Source organism: Lepidochelys olivacea, assembly GCF_965140295.1.
Source record: "Lepidochelys olivacea isolate rLepOli2 genome assembly, chromosome: 3".
Taxonomy (NCBI): Eukaryota; Metazoa; Chordata; order Testudines; family Cheloniidae; genus Lepidochelys; species Lepidochelys olivacea.
In genome coordinates this window covers 84,861,382-84,876,581 of record NC_140413.1, presented here as the reverse complement: position 1 = coordinate 84,876,581, position 15,200 = coordinate 84,861,382, and positions in this window count along the sequence as shown.

Genomic DNA, 15,200 nt, shown 5'->3' with positions numbered 1-15,200 from the left:
CAAAGGTACAGAGTCAAGGTTGTGGTGATTGCAAGGAGTAGGAGGAAGAGGGTGAATGATGTAGGCATTATCAGATTTATAGCAGTTTGCACATCATGTGTGCAAAGATAAAGAGTAAGATAGATAACACAAAAGGGCTTTGAAACTGCACATAGCACAAGATCCATATTTAATAATGAGGGGCTTGTTCTTTTTCCATATCTATAGTATATAAAAATAAAGTAGTAAATAATCAGAAGAGAACTTATATAGCTCTTTTCATTCAGAGATCTCAAAGCACTCTACAAAAGAGATAAATGCCACTCATTTTACAAATGGGGAAACTGCTACAAATCTGGACAGCAAAGTCCAAGGTCACATACAACAGGCCAGTAGTCGAGTAGAGAACTGAACCCATGTCATTCAAGTACCCTATTCACTGGGCCACTCTGGTGTCCAAAGTCCATTCCAGGAATCCAAATCAACAATATTGACGTGTCATTATATTGCCTATTATTAATTAAACAAAACGTTGCGAACAGCAGTTGTCTTTCTGAAGAATGTTAAAGCACTTCACAAACAAATTAATATGTAAACAACTTGCAGGGTTCACTTAGTCCACCACTGAAATACAGTTGCCTCTTCAAAGGAACATAGTGTCTGGATAATGTAGAGCAACATTATATAGCTTTTGCAGCAGGAAGTAAAGAATTGTGTATCCAGCTGAAACTGCAGGGGGAAATGAAGTAGGCTGAAAGCAATTACCTAGATTGGAATTTGGCCAGGATGCTTGGATTGATGCTCTTATAAAGACCCTTTTCAGGGAAATTGATTTTGTTGGTTGTGTTTTACAGAGTTCACAATATTTTTCCAGTCATTGTTGCCTAACACATGTTGAAAATCAATGTTCTTGTGGTATACAAAAGACCTCTAGAATTCAGAGAATTTTCAACATGTCACTGAAATTATCTCCCCAGTTAAATAATTGTCACTGTGATACCAGTAATAGTGTTGTGAAATAAAGTGCTGAAAACATTGGGCACATAAAATGATGTAGAATTTCAACTCAATAGAAGCTTCATGTTTCATAAAAGAAAACATACCAAGACAATTCATAGAAAGTTTGCATGTTAAAATGTTGGTCTAATTCTGATATCATTGAACTCAATGCAAAACTCCCACTGAGTTTAATGGAGGCAAGATTGGGCCCTAATTTATGACAGCATTAAAAAACAAGTTGTGTTCTGTAAACCTTAGGCAATTTTTTTGTACTTTTCCCTCCTACTGTGCTCTTTTAGACGTTGAAAATCTATAGCAGTTTTGGTGGTTGCTAAGGTACAAGAGTCTCATATAGAACATAAGACATCTAATTAGTGTTTTGCCCTGTGGTGTAGTTTTAAAGGAAGTAAGTCATCAGGACTAAACTATGAACAGGATGATTTTCAACCACATTAAAACAGGAAGCAAGTCTGAGAAAGTCCCATGAGGTAACTGAAGAAATATCCGAGACAGAGTTCATATAGTGTAGAATGTCAATAAAACAATGTCAGAACTGATAGTTTATACCCATCATAGGGGAAAGGGAAAAAGCAGTGCAGGTGTGATATTATATCTGATAAGTATTTGTGATGCCACTGAGAGACAATTTGACAGCAAAGAGGATAGTGGTGCAGTACCTTGAGTTAGGATACAAAGACTGAAAAACACAGTAGAATCTATAATGGACATTTGCTATGGACCACCAGAGATGAGTAAGAATAAATTCTTGAAGCGCTTGAAAACACAGGATCTCATACTTGTAGGGACTTTACCTAGGCTAACATCTTTTGGGTAACAAACAGCCAAATTCCATGTAGAAACAACGTTATGATCCAAAAAAATCAGAAAGCCCAGAAGATAAACGCTGCTGCATCTGCTTCTTTCCAGCAAGGAAAAATGGGTTGAGAACCTGAGAAATATGTGGTAGTTTGGTACCAGTGACCATAAACTACTTGAATTCTGCTATGGAAGTGCATGTTGTGGCTGCGTATTAAAAGTGTATTGAAAATACAATCATATGTACACAGTACAGTACTTACACTGAGGACTGTAATTCCTGATGCTTTGAGTAAATATTAGTTTATACATCAAAATTTTAAATGGTTCCTTTAAGAAAATTAACACCTGTATTAGATTTTTTTTATTTTAGGATTAGTGGACATTTATCGTTACTTTTTCTTCAGCAGAGGCAGAATAAATATGTTCTGCTTTACAGAATTCTACAGAGAACTGCCCTCCTTAAAAATGGCTGCCATCTATTGTTCTTAATAGGACTGAGGCCACAGGCTACCCTCACAGTTAAGATGCTTTTCTCCACTGCCTTGTTCTCCGTGCAGAGATTTATACTTGTGGAAAGTTGCAGTAAAATGCTACCACTGGAGTAGGTGAGTTGAAAATTCTGATCCTGTGGCATTTTTCATCCATTTTTTGCAGGCATCCATACTACACAAGATGTAAGGAAGTGGAGAACCAGGACCATTAAGTCTATAGTATGAACGTGAAAAGGCGAACTCATTGTTTAGGGACAGAACTTTGCTATGGTTACTTTGCAGCACCCTAATGTCAGAGAATCTGGCTCTCTTATAATTCCTCTTGCATGAAGTGCAAGGGCATCCACTAAGGATTTCAGGCTGTGCTGTAAGATGAGTGCTGAATGAACATGGTGCGAGGTGTCTGGGATAAATGTCTTTGATGAAGGTTAAAGGGAGAAGAAATAAAGATTAGTTGCAGTGCATACATATATTGTATTTCAAACAATATTTTATTTAGGTCTTTTCAGAATTATTTTTAAATAGCCTCTTCTCCTATTGGGGATGGGTGTAATGATACGTCTCTTCAAGGTTATCACAGAGTTGCAATCTGAGAACCCCCAAACCTGCTGGAATTTAGTCTAGTGCATAAGCTGTTAAGAGCATAGAGCTTAGCTAAAAAGAGAGCATGGTTCCTGAGTATGGGCCTGGCTTTACTTTTACAAAGGCTATGTTTACACTACTGCGGTAAGTCAACCTATGCTATGCAACTCCAACTACGTGAATAATGTAGCTGGAGTCGACATAGCTTATGTCAAGTTACTGCACAGTCTACACTGTGGGGGGTCAACGGGAGAAACTTCTTGTTGAGGGCAGAGTACAGGGGTCAACTGGAGAGCGATCTGCTGTCGATTTGGTGGGTCTTCACTAGACCCACTATATCGACCACCGGTAGATTGATCTGAGAGTGTCAATCCCAGCTGTAGTGTAGATGTAGCCAAAGACACAACTGGTAACAAGGATACTGAACATGTGCTGAGAAAAGGAAAAACAAAAGAGAAGGAAAAAGAAATGGGAAATAAAGGTGTCAAGTTCTATGAGTTACCACAAATCTGCAGTCAGACAGCAGAACCACCAAGAAAACAAGCTGTCTGAGCCTACAATAAGAAATAGCAAGAAACATTCTCTTAACTATACAGTTGTATAACTGTAGCTGCAGAGCTGAAAGGGTGGTGGACAATTTGTTGTGGACAAAAGAAGCTAGAGGAAATGTGTGGCAACCATTTGTGATGTGGATCACAGTACACAGACTCAAGCTACTGGGTACATATAAAGGGGTCCATAAAATCTACAGTAACAAAAGATACACAAAACTAAAGAAAAAATAGCACTAAGGGCTTGTCTGCACAGGGATATCCAAGCAAATTAATCCAAATTAACTACAGGTATGAATTTGCAGTGGATTAAACAGTATTAAATCCTTGTGCAGATGCTGTTATTCAGAATTAAAGTGGCCTTAATTCAGTTTAGTTTAATACACTTCGGAAGTGAATTATACTAAACTAAATTAAAATCACTTTAATTTGGAATGAGGATGTTCACATGAGGGTTTAATGCATTTTAACTAATCCACATCAAATTCAAACTTTTAATTAATTTGGATTATTTTTCCTAGCTGTCCCTGTGTAGACAAGCCCTGAGATAAAAGTCTTAAAGAAAATATAAAAAAGCACAACTAGAAAATATAAACAAAAACGTGGTGTTTGTATCATTTGTGGCATGTTCCCAACACTTAGCAACCATGAAGCTGAAGCAGCTGCTCACTGGGGGCAGAAATGCACAAGCAGATTCAGCGCTCTATTGGCCATGCTCAAAATTGAAAGTCTAACAAGTTGCATTTCTGCTATGTTATTACTCCAGAAACGCTCCAGGTGATATTAACTCTTCAAACTGAGCAGTTCCGCACTCACCCTCCCCTGCAGCTGCTGTCAGCAAGTATGTTTGTAACAATATGGACAACAAAAAAAGATTTGGGAAATGTTTTGGACAACTAGATTCCTTACTAGGCATATTAACACAGAACTCTGAATAATAATTCATTTAATCTGCAATACAGAAATGTATTCCTGCACCCCTCAGAAGCAGTGCAAAGGCTTGGAGGAGCTGAGCATGAGGGAAATAATTGCTGGGAAGGAGCCTGGGAGTGATTTTAAGGGTTGTAGGGTGTGGGTGGTAAAAGTATGGAACAGGTTGGGTTTTTTTCCATGGGGAGGGGCTGTTAGAGAGTTGGGGAGGTCCACCATGCAGACCCTGGCTGACCCCTAGCCTCTCCCATTCAGTCAGGCACATCTGCCCCCATCCCCGTATGTCCCTGCACCCGCACTCAGCCACCCTCCTTCCCCTCATTCCCATGTGGCCCTGTACCCCCTCCCATTCAGCTCTGGGCCAATGCTATCACCTCACTAGCTTCTATGCCCCCACTCCAGTCTGTCCCCCTACTAGCCCTTCTGAACACCAGTCTATGTGACCTCCGAGCAGCCCCTATGTGACCTGTCCATCCCCCCACTCCCACCAAATCCTGTGCCTCCTCACCCTCCCACTCTGGCTGGCAGCTCTGGCCTGTAAGCTGGCTGTCCTCTCTTCTGGTGCCACAGCAGCCCCTGGTGGGAGAGAGGTGTAACTGCAGTGCTTCTCTGGCAAAATATATTTTCTGCAGGGAAAAAAATCATGCGTGCAGTGGCACAGAATTCCCCTTGGAGTAATACTATGTAGGAAGTAAACAATGTTTATCTGGGAAAGATGCAGATTCTCCCAAAAAAGCCCTTAGTGTTTTGACTGACTGTTTCTAACCAAAAAAGAATATGGTATATTGAATATCAGACCAGTGAGACAAAAATTAGGTGACACATTTGAACATTAATCTGGCATAAAAATGGTTGAATTTGCTGAGCTGGCTCATGAGCTCAAGGTGCAAACTGTGCAATGTGGTTTATCAACCAAGTTCTGGAGAAGAGCACTTAGTGACCCAGAGCTTACATTGGGCAGGTCTGAGGACAACTGACTATTTTAAATGTGGCCTGAAAAGCCACTTCATGGCATAATGCCTTTCAGAGATGATGGAATTCCAAGTCAAGACAGAAAAAAGAAAATCCATTCACTGTGGACAAGACCTATGTTACAGCTAAGGTTTGAGTGGGTCAGGTAAAGATGGGCAGTAGAAGCCGAACACTTGCAATACCGGAGAACAGCCTCTGGCCTGTCAGAACTACAGCCACAAACAATCCAATTCCATTGGTAGTCAAACCATTTATTACTGAAGTGCTCTGCTGGCACAAAGCAACTCATTCTCATGCCACTTGGTACTGGATCATGAGTGGCAAACATCATACTAATACTAAGGGGTTCCCATTACTTTTGTTGGTATTGTTAAAACCAGTCCTGCACAGAATCAAAATGACAGCTTTCTCTTTCTGAAGAAAATATATATCCTTTATAACAGGGAACAAATAAAGAGCTCTGAATCTATGACAAACTAGAGAGACAAGGTGGGTGAGCTAGTATTTGTTACTGGACCAACTTCTGTTGGTGAAGGAGACAAGCTTTGGAGCTCCACAGAGCTCTTTTTCAGGTGTGGGAAAGGTTTCAGGCAGTTTTGTACTTGGCGTGGCTCACCTGTGTTTCTGCAGCTGCTACCTGTGCTACTGCAGCTACACTGCTATGTATACTCACACGAGCTTGAGGAGAGCGAGTGCGAATGTGTGCACATAAGCAAGGGAATCACACCCCAAGCTTGTAATGTAGACACAGCCTTAGTATGAGCGTGTAAGGAGCCGGCTCCCCCTAGACCATAAAGGACCCACAGCCACACCCAGAGTCTCTTTCCAGGCACAGTTTTATTTGCCAAGCATAGGCAAAACATAAAACTAATTCCTCAGCCCACCATGGATTAGAGCTCATAGAAGATTTTCCCCTTTGCCTCTCTGGGCTTACTGCAGGGTTTCTTCCTTGCTCTTTTGGATGAGCACCACTCCCAGGGCTTGATCCCTGCAGGCCCTTTCCCCCCAGCTTGTTCCCACTGCCTCGCCTCCCAAGGAACTCTGGCAGCATCTCACTGCCACTCTTGTCCCTCGTTCCTTACTGGCAGCCCCATTCTTTACAGGGAAAACCTGTCCCTTCTTCAGCTGCACCTGTTTAATGAAGGCCCAGGCCACTAAAGGGGTAGACCACCCTTTTACAGAGAGATAGTCCCCGACACCCACCTCCCCTCCAGCCAAACATCCTCTACTGTTCAAAAGGTTTCATTCAGCAGCCCGCCAGAGGGGGCTTGGCAGATCACAATTTCAGAACCTACATAATTACTGTGTACCAGTATACAGCTTATTCCTATATGAGGCCCCTCAAAGGTGCCACAGTATACAAATCAAGCTGTTAGTGGTAACAAAATAATACTGATAAGTTACCACATAGCAATGGCAGCACATTCGGAGGACATTACACAGAACCAGCTTGAGATAGTTGTTAATGAGAACACTGGTTCACTGGAAAATGACAAATGTGACCTTCTGAAGTTTAATCAGGCTTTGCACGTGTATATTTCAAATGACTGCTGAGAGTTCTCTAAAATTTCAGGTTGATATTGTGGCAGATTGGAAGCTGCCTGTAATGATTTATGAATATTGTATCCTGACCCGGTTATTATAATATTTTCTGTATGCATATACTGAGTCAATTCCATTGCACATTTGTTAGAAAAAGCATGCAGGAAGTGGGTGATGAATCTTGATACACAGTGCTCTGCTAACACTTCAGGTACCATGCCAAAGTCATTCACTTTAATTCTCTAACTCTGACCCCTTAGGGAGCTCTCCAAACTTGTTTTGGACTTGCAGGGCTAAAAAACTCAGAAAGAACAAAGACGGACTAGATTTCAAAAGGACACACACACTCTCTTGGGGGTAGAGATTGCTGGGGAAATTGTGGTTACTTAACTTACAGTACCTATAGTTCTCTGAGATGCGTGGCCTCTGTATATATTCCACTCAGAGCAAGCACTAGGAATAAGGAGACTAAGCAATTGCTTAAGGCCCTGAGCCGCTCAAGTTGCTCCTCTATTAATTATTAGTATGTGTTGTGGGGAGGGGCAAAAATATTCCAGTTTAGGGCCCCCAATGGGCTAGCAGTGGCACTGATTCCATTCAAAATAAGCATGTGCTCCATGTGCTTGAGACCAGAAGTTTTTTCATCAGTGGAGTCCATTGGTCCATGCCTGAGCCCTCAACCTCCTTGTGTTCTGAATGAAGGGCATAAGGGGCAGAATGGAGTTGCTTCTCAACTATGAAACCCCTGAGGAAAAGATCCAAAGCAGAGAAGGAGGAGGGTGGGTAGGGGAGTACACATAGGGACCATACACCTTCAAGAACTCCAGTTACTGTAAGGTAGGTAACCAGAATTTCTTCTTTGAATGATGGTCCCTATGTGCATTCTACCTGAGGTAACTCAGTATTCATTAATGAGGAAGGTTTGAAGAACCCTGCTGTATCTCAGACTGTAGGACCACTGTGCCGAAGGAGTGACTGCTGAAGAAGTTTGCATGAGAGTGTAATGCCTAGTAAAAGTGTGCAGAAATCCATATTGCCACTACAGAGCTCCATGAATCGAAGTTACTGATGTAGCTCAGGCTCTGGTCAAGTGGACTGTCACACCCTGTGGTGGAGGGGTAGACAGCAGCTCATGACAAAGCAGGATGCAACCTGAAATCCATTTAGAACATCTCTGCAAGGAGATGGCTTCACCTTTCATAAGTTCAAAGGAGACTAATAGTCTAGGAGATTTCCTAAAGGGCTTTGTCCTCTGCAAATAGAATGCTAATGGATATTGATGGAGCAAAGTTTCCTGTCTTCTCTAAAGGCATGATTAGGACCCTATCAAAATCACAGCCATGAAAAACACACCATGGACCGTGAAATCTGGTCTCCCCATGTGAAATTTGGTCTTTTATCCTATACTATACAGATTTCACAGGGGAGGCCAGCATTTCTCAAACTGGGGGTCGCGACCCAAAAGGGAGTTGCGGGGTGATGGTGGGGGGAGAGTCGCAAGATTATTTTAGGAGAGTCGTGGTATTGCCACTCTTACTTCTGCGCTGCCTTCAGAGCTGACGGACTGAGAGTGGCAGCTGTTGGCCAGGCTCCAAGCTCCGAAGCCAGCGTCCTGCCAGCAGCTGCACAGAATTAAGGGTGGCAATACCATACCGTGCCACCCTTACGTCTGCGCTGCTGCCTTCAGAGCTGGGTGGCCAAAGAGTGGTGGCTGCTGACTGGGTGGCCAGTTGGCCCAGGTGGCTGCTGACTGAGGGCCCAGTTCTGCAGGCAGCAGCGCAGAAGGGAGGCAATACCATACCATGCCATCCTTACTTCTGTGCTGCTGCTGGCGATGGCTCTGCCTTCAGAGCTGGGCTCCTAGCCAGCAGCCACCGCTCTCCAGCTGCCAGCTTTGAAGGCAGCGCTGCCAGCAGCAGCAGCACTGAAGTAAGGGTAGCAGTACCGCAACTCCCCCTACAATAACCTTGCGACCCCACCACAACTCCTTTTTGCGTCAGGATCCCTACAATTACACCACCATGCAATTTCAGATTTAAATAGCTGAAATCATGAAATTTATTATTTTAAAAATCCTATGACCATGAAATTGACCAAAATGGACGGTGAATTTGATAGGGTCCTAGGCTTGAGGCTTTGGGTAAAAAACAGGTAGATGTATGGCCTGCTATAAGTAGAATTCCTGCTTTGTCATGAATTTAGAGTGTCACCTCAAGAAAACCTTATTTTTATGGAAGACCATAAGGAGCCCCAAGCTCACCTACTTTTCTGGAAGAGGTAATTGCGCTTAGAAAAGCCACCTTCATAGAGAGATGAGTGATGGAGCAAGAGGCAAAGGCTCAAAGGAAAAATTAATCAGTGCTAACACAAGACTAAGTCTGAAATTGGGGTAGGTTTCAGTAACAGAGGAAAGGTTCCGGCAAGACCTCTCAAAAACCTTATGGTCTTAGGGTGGGTGAAGACTGAACAGTTCTTCACTGGAAGGGGGAAGATGTGACTCTCTGCCAAACGAACACATAGCAACCTGAGAGACAGGCTCAAAATGTTTTTAGTGAGAAGAGTTTGTCCAGAATTGTAGGCATCTCTGAGTCCTTTAAAGGTAGCCAAAGATGCTGGCACCAGATAGAAAAACTCTTCCATTTTTCAGCATAAGATTTCCTCAGAGATTTTCTTGCTATAACTGAGGATGAATTGTACTGCCTCTGAACATGACCTCTCTAAGTTCGTCATCCATCCTAATACCAGGCTTCAAGATGTCGGGGATGCTAGGCTGGGCTGGGCCGTCTTGGCCTTATCTTGAGTCAATAGGTTCAGAAATAGCTGGATGCATATCCAGATGTCCTGACATTCTTGCAGAGTGCTGGTGAACCTAAACTGCTTCAGCCACCGAGATGCCACTAGGATTACTGACAGTTTGTCCTGCTTAATTTTCCTCAGGACGTGAGATCAGAGGGGAATGGGTGGGGAAGCATACATTAGTGGCTCTGACCTCCATACTAGGAATGGATCCCCTTTGGAACGGTGCCCCCAAGCTGCTTCAGAGCAGTAGGCCAAGCATTTCTTGTTCTCTTGGGACACAAAGAGGTCCTACAAAGCGACTCCCCATTGTCAAAAAGCATACATTAGTGGCTCTGACCTCCATACTAGGAATGGATCCCCTTTGGAACTGTGCCCCCAAGCTGCTTCAGAGCAGTAGGCCAAGCATTTCTTGTTCTCTTGGGACACAAAGAGGTCCTACAAAGCGACTCCCCATTGTCAAAAAGTGTTCTGTACCATTGAGTCATGAAGTTCCCACTCGTCATCTCTGTAGAAGTGCTGCTGAGGCTCTCTCTCAAGGTGTTCAGCACTCCTGGTAGGTGCACTGCTGAGAGGGTGATCTGGTGTCAGATATGCCAGTTCCAGAAATTGATTGCTTCTGTGCAAAAGAAGGTGGACCTCACTCCTCCCCGTTTGTTAATACAGTATACTGTGGTCATATTGTCCGATGTAATCTGAACACATAGGGTACAAATGAATAGCAGGAACCTTTCGCAGGCTTTGTGTTCTGCCACAGTTTTAGGAGTTGATGTGTAGTGTGGATTCTTGCTGGATCCAAGATCTTTGAGCCACAAGTTCATTGAGGTGAGCTCTCCAACCCAGTAAGGAGTCATCTATCATTAACTTCTTTGTGGGTGGGTAGAGAATAGAGGAAACCCCCCACCACACACACACAGTCTCTATGTTTTAGCACTAGGTGAGTGATGTCAGAACTCTGTGGAGGAGTAAAACTTACTAGTCCAGCCTGTTTCTGCTTGGAACGTAAACTGTCCACATCCACGACTGAAGACACCAAAGACGGAACCTTGCAAAGGATTTCACAAAGGAATCCAAAGCTGCTCCAATAAAGTCTACAATTTATGTGGGAACTCAAGTGAGCTCTGTATTTATGTGGAGCCCTAAAGCCTGCAGAAGTCTGAGCAGGGTCAGGTCACCATCTGTACCTCCCAGTACAATTGTTCCATGAGCTGCCAGTCACCAAGGTAGGAAAATACTAGTATTCCCTGGTGGGGCAGGTATATAGCCACAATCGATAGTACCTTCATGGAAACTCTCAGGGCTGCTGAGAGACCAAAGGAGACCACTCTGTATTGGTAATTGTCTAGTAAAGTGCAGGAACCTCCTGTGTGTTGGGTGGAGGTCTACATGGAAATAAGTATCCCTTAAATTGAGAGCTCCAAACCAGTTGCCTTTATTTAGTGAGGGGATTATAGAGGCCATTATAATCATCCTGAATCTTGATCTGCAGATGAAGATATTCTTTTGTCTGAGATCCAGAATGGGTCTCCAGCCTCTCCTTTTTGGGAATAAAGAAATATCCTGAGCAAAATCCCTTTCGCCTGTGCTGAGGAGGGGTTGGCTTTGAGGCTCCCAAACAGAGCATTAAGTCTACCTCCTGTCTGAGCCACCCCTTGTTAATGGGGTCCCTGAAGGGGGATGGAGAGGAGGGCTTTGATGGAGGAATGGGCAGGAATTCTATTGTGTAACCAGTAGTACAGATATCCAGGACCCTTCTGTCCAATATTATATGGTGCCAAGCCACGGCAGAATTGGCTAGGGGCCACTGAAAGGAGTGTGCGTGCTGGGTGGTAGGAGGACTGAACTGTGAGTCTTGAGACTCATCAGGATTTCTTGGTGTGGGGGCTGGGAAGAGAATGAGAAAGGGACATTCTGTCTGGTGTGCTGCTTGATTCTAGCACTTCCTAGGAAGCTAATAGGTGGTAAAAAGGTTTGAGGAGCAGATTGTTGCCTGTCTGGTAGAGGTTTGGAGTATTTACTTTGTGGTGCTAGGATGTAGATGCCCAGGGCTGCGCTGGAGCACAGATTCCCAAACTTTTTTTTGCTGCACTCACCCCTTCAGAGATTCATGTCCCATGTGCTACCCCATCAGCACAGGGGAAAGGGGTGACCCAGATAGTATCAGAGGGAGTAGGCCTAGTTGGAGCAGTCTGTTTTGTTTGGTGACAGCCTGTACCACTCAGGAGTTTGGAGTGGCATATGAAAATAAGCATTCAATTCCTTTAGATGGCACAAAGTATTTCTTCTCTGTTCTTTTCAGAGTGGGGAGACAAGTGGCTGGAGTACGCCAAACCATTTTGGCTTGTTCTAAGATATCCTCCTGTGTGCTGGTCCTAGTAAGGTGCCACTGATAATCAATGAGATTATCTAGTAACTTGTGAGTGGTATCTTGTACTTCCTCTAGGGGAAGTTGGAATGAATCCACAATTCTCTTCAGGAGATCCTGGAATTGTTTATAGTCTTCAGGTGGTGATGGTGAGACAGGGTCGGTAACCTCATCAGGAAAAGAAGATGATAGCTCTGCAGGAGCAAGTAGATCTGGTGGGTCAGGCTGTTCCTCTTCCTCAGAATGCTCCTAGGTGGGTTGGGGTTCTTCTCTATGAGGAAATATGTTTTTGTATCCATTCTGATCCTCTGTACTTGGGAGGCCTCATATACAGGTCCCAAGGGCCCAATAGAGCCAGTGCAAGGGATCATACGAGTAAGAGTGTGGTCAACACTGGTTCTGAGACAAATAGTGTGTTCTGTGAGAGTGGGAAGGCGCCAAACAGCGTTTGGAGTCTTGATCAGTATTAACCTCTTGTCTCAGTATGGCCACAGTAGTGGTCATTCCGGTCTCAAACTCACCAGAAGAATATGAGTCCTCTGAATCAACAGGCGGGTCAATACATAGCAACGTTGTCAAGCATGGTATACATGAACTCTCAGTTTGGGGAGTGGGAAGGCCTTCTGTCTCTTGATGGAACGGATAGTGTTGGGTGGGGTTGAGTGGTGGGTATAGGTACTGACGACTCTTGCAGCTGCAGGTTGGTACAATCAGTGTAGGGGGCCATCTGTTTTCGTCTTTGCTTCACCAGAACCAACAGCAGTACCTCCCCTTCAATGACTGGCAGTTTTGGGACACCTTTGGCTTTCAGTGCTGATGAGCCAGACCCATGCTCCATATGAGCTCCTGCCACACCCATACTAGGATGTGGAGTCACACATGACTTGGAGGGTGCAAAGAAAGACGTCTTCTTCCTAGGTGAGGTTTTAGGAGGGGATTTCTCTTACTTTTTGTGAGAGTGCTTGCTCTTACCCTCCTTCTGTCTGCTGGGGTCCTCAGCTCTGCCCTCTGTGGTCCTGGAGCTGAGGAATACTGTGTTCAAAGGGGTGCTCCTCAGTGCCTCTAGCCAATGTACAGGGCAGGTCTGATGACCCAGAGTCAGACAAGAGTCTCATGGAGCATTCCATCAGGAATTTTCTGAGCCTGAACTCTTGGGTTTGATGGGTTTGAATGGGAAAGGAGCAGCAGATATTTCACTTAGAGGGCATGTGGGATCCTCCAAGTCAATACAGGCATAAGTCACTTGGAAGACCTGGGAAAAGGCCACACAGGACTTGAATCCAAGGATTTTAGGCATATTAAATAACCTGAAAGGGGTGGGTGCTGAGTGGAGGCAGAACCCCCCCCCACCAACCCCTTTCTAGAACATACTCTAACTAAAATTTAACTCTCTAGAAAGAATTACCTAAAAGAAAACTGGATTTTTGTAACAGAAATGCTAGTGAAGCTGCAGACATGGAGCTTCAGAGCTTGAGTGGGAATGGCTACATGGTTATTTTTAGCACTGTAGCACAAGCCCTGCAAGCTCAAGTCTATAGACCTGGGCTCTGACAATTACTACCATGGGTGGGGTTTTTTGCACTGTATACCCTAAGTTTTGCAGTTGTCAGGTCAGTCTTTTGTCCTTAGCTCTCTGATTCAGTTTCATGAAAATGAAAAGTAGATTTTTTTTTGTTTGACGAATCATAGAATCATAGAATATCAGGGTTGGAAGGGACCCCTGAAGGTCATCTAGTCCAACCCCCTGCTCAGAGCAGGACCAATTCCCAGTTAAATCATCCCAGCCAGGGCTTTGTCAAGCCTGACCTTAAAAACCTCTAAGGAAGGAGATTCTACCACCTCCCTAGGTAACGCATTCCAGTGTTTCACCACCCTCTTAGTGAAAAAGTTTTTCCTAATATCCAATCTAAACCTCCCCCACTGCAACTTGAGACCATTACTCCTCGTTCTGTCATCTGCTACCATTGAGAACAGTCTAGAGCCATCCTCTTTGGAACCCCCTTTCAGGTAGTTGAAAGCAGCTATCAAATCCCCCCTCATTCTTCTCTTCTGCAGGCTAAACAATCCCAGCTCCCTCAGCCTCTCCTCATAAGTCATGTGTTCTAGACCCCTAATCATTTTTGTTGCCCTTCGCTGGACTCTCTCCAATTTATCCACATCCTTCTTGAAGTGTGGGGCCCAAAACTGGACACAGTACTCCAGATGAGGCCTCACCAATGTCGAATAGAGGGGAACGATCACGTCCCTCGATCTGCTCGCTATGCCCCTACTTATACATCCCAAAATGCCATTGGCCTTCTTGGCAACAAGGGCACACTGCTGACTCATATCCAGCTTCTCGTCCACTGTCACCCCTAGGTCCTTTTCCGCAGAACTGCTGCCTAGCCATTCGGTCCCTAGTCTGTAGCTGTGCATTGGGTTCTTCCGTCCTAAGTGCAGGACCCTGCACTTATCCTTATTGAACCTCATCAGATTCCTTTTGGCCCAATCCTCCAATTTGTCTAGGTCCTTCTGTATCCTATCCCTCCCCTCCAGCGTATCTACCACTCCTCCCAGTTTAGTATCATCCGCAAATTTGCTGAGAGTGCAATCCACACCATCCTCCAGATCATTTATGAAGATATTGAACAAAACCGGCCCCAGGACCGACCCTTGGGGCACTCCACTTGATACCGGCTGCCAACTAGACATGGAGCCATTGATCACTACCCGTTGAGCCCGACAATCTAGCCAGCTTTCTACCCACCTTATAGTGCATTCATCCAGCCCATACTTCCTTAACTTGCTGACAAGAATACTGTGGGAGACCGTGTCAAAAGCTTTGCTAAAGTCAAGAAACAATACATCCACTGCTTTCCCTTCATCCACAGAACCAGTAATCTCATCATAAAAGGCGATTAGATTAGTCAGGCATGACCTTCCCTTGGTGAATCCATGCTGACTGTTCCTGATCACTTTCCTCTCATGCAAGTGCTTCAGGATTGATTCTTTGAGGACCTGCTCCATGATTTTTCCAGGGACTGAGGTGAGGCTGACTGGCCTGTAGTTCCCAGGATCCTCCTTCTTCCCTTTTTTAAAGATTGGCACTACATTAGCCTTTTTCCAGTCATCCGGGACTTCCCCGGTTCGCCACGAGTTTTCAAAGATAATGGCCAATGGCTCTGCAATCACAGC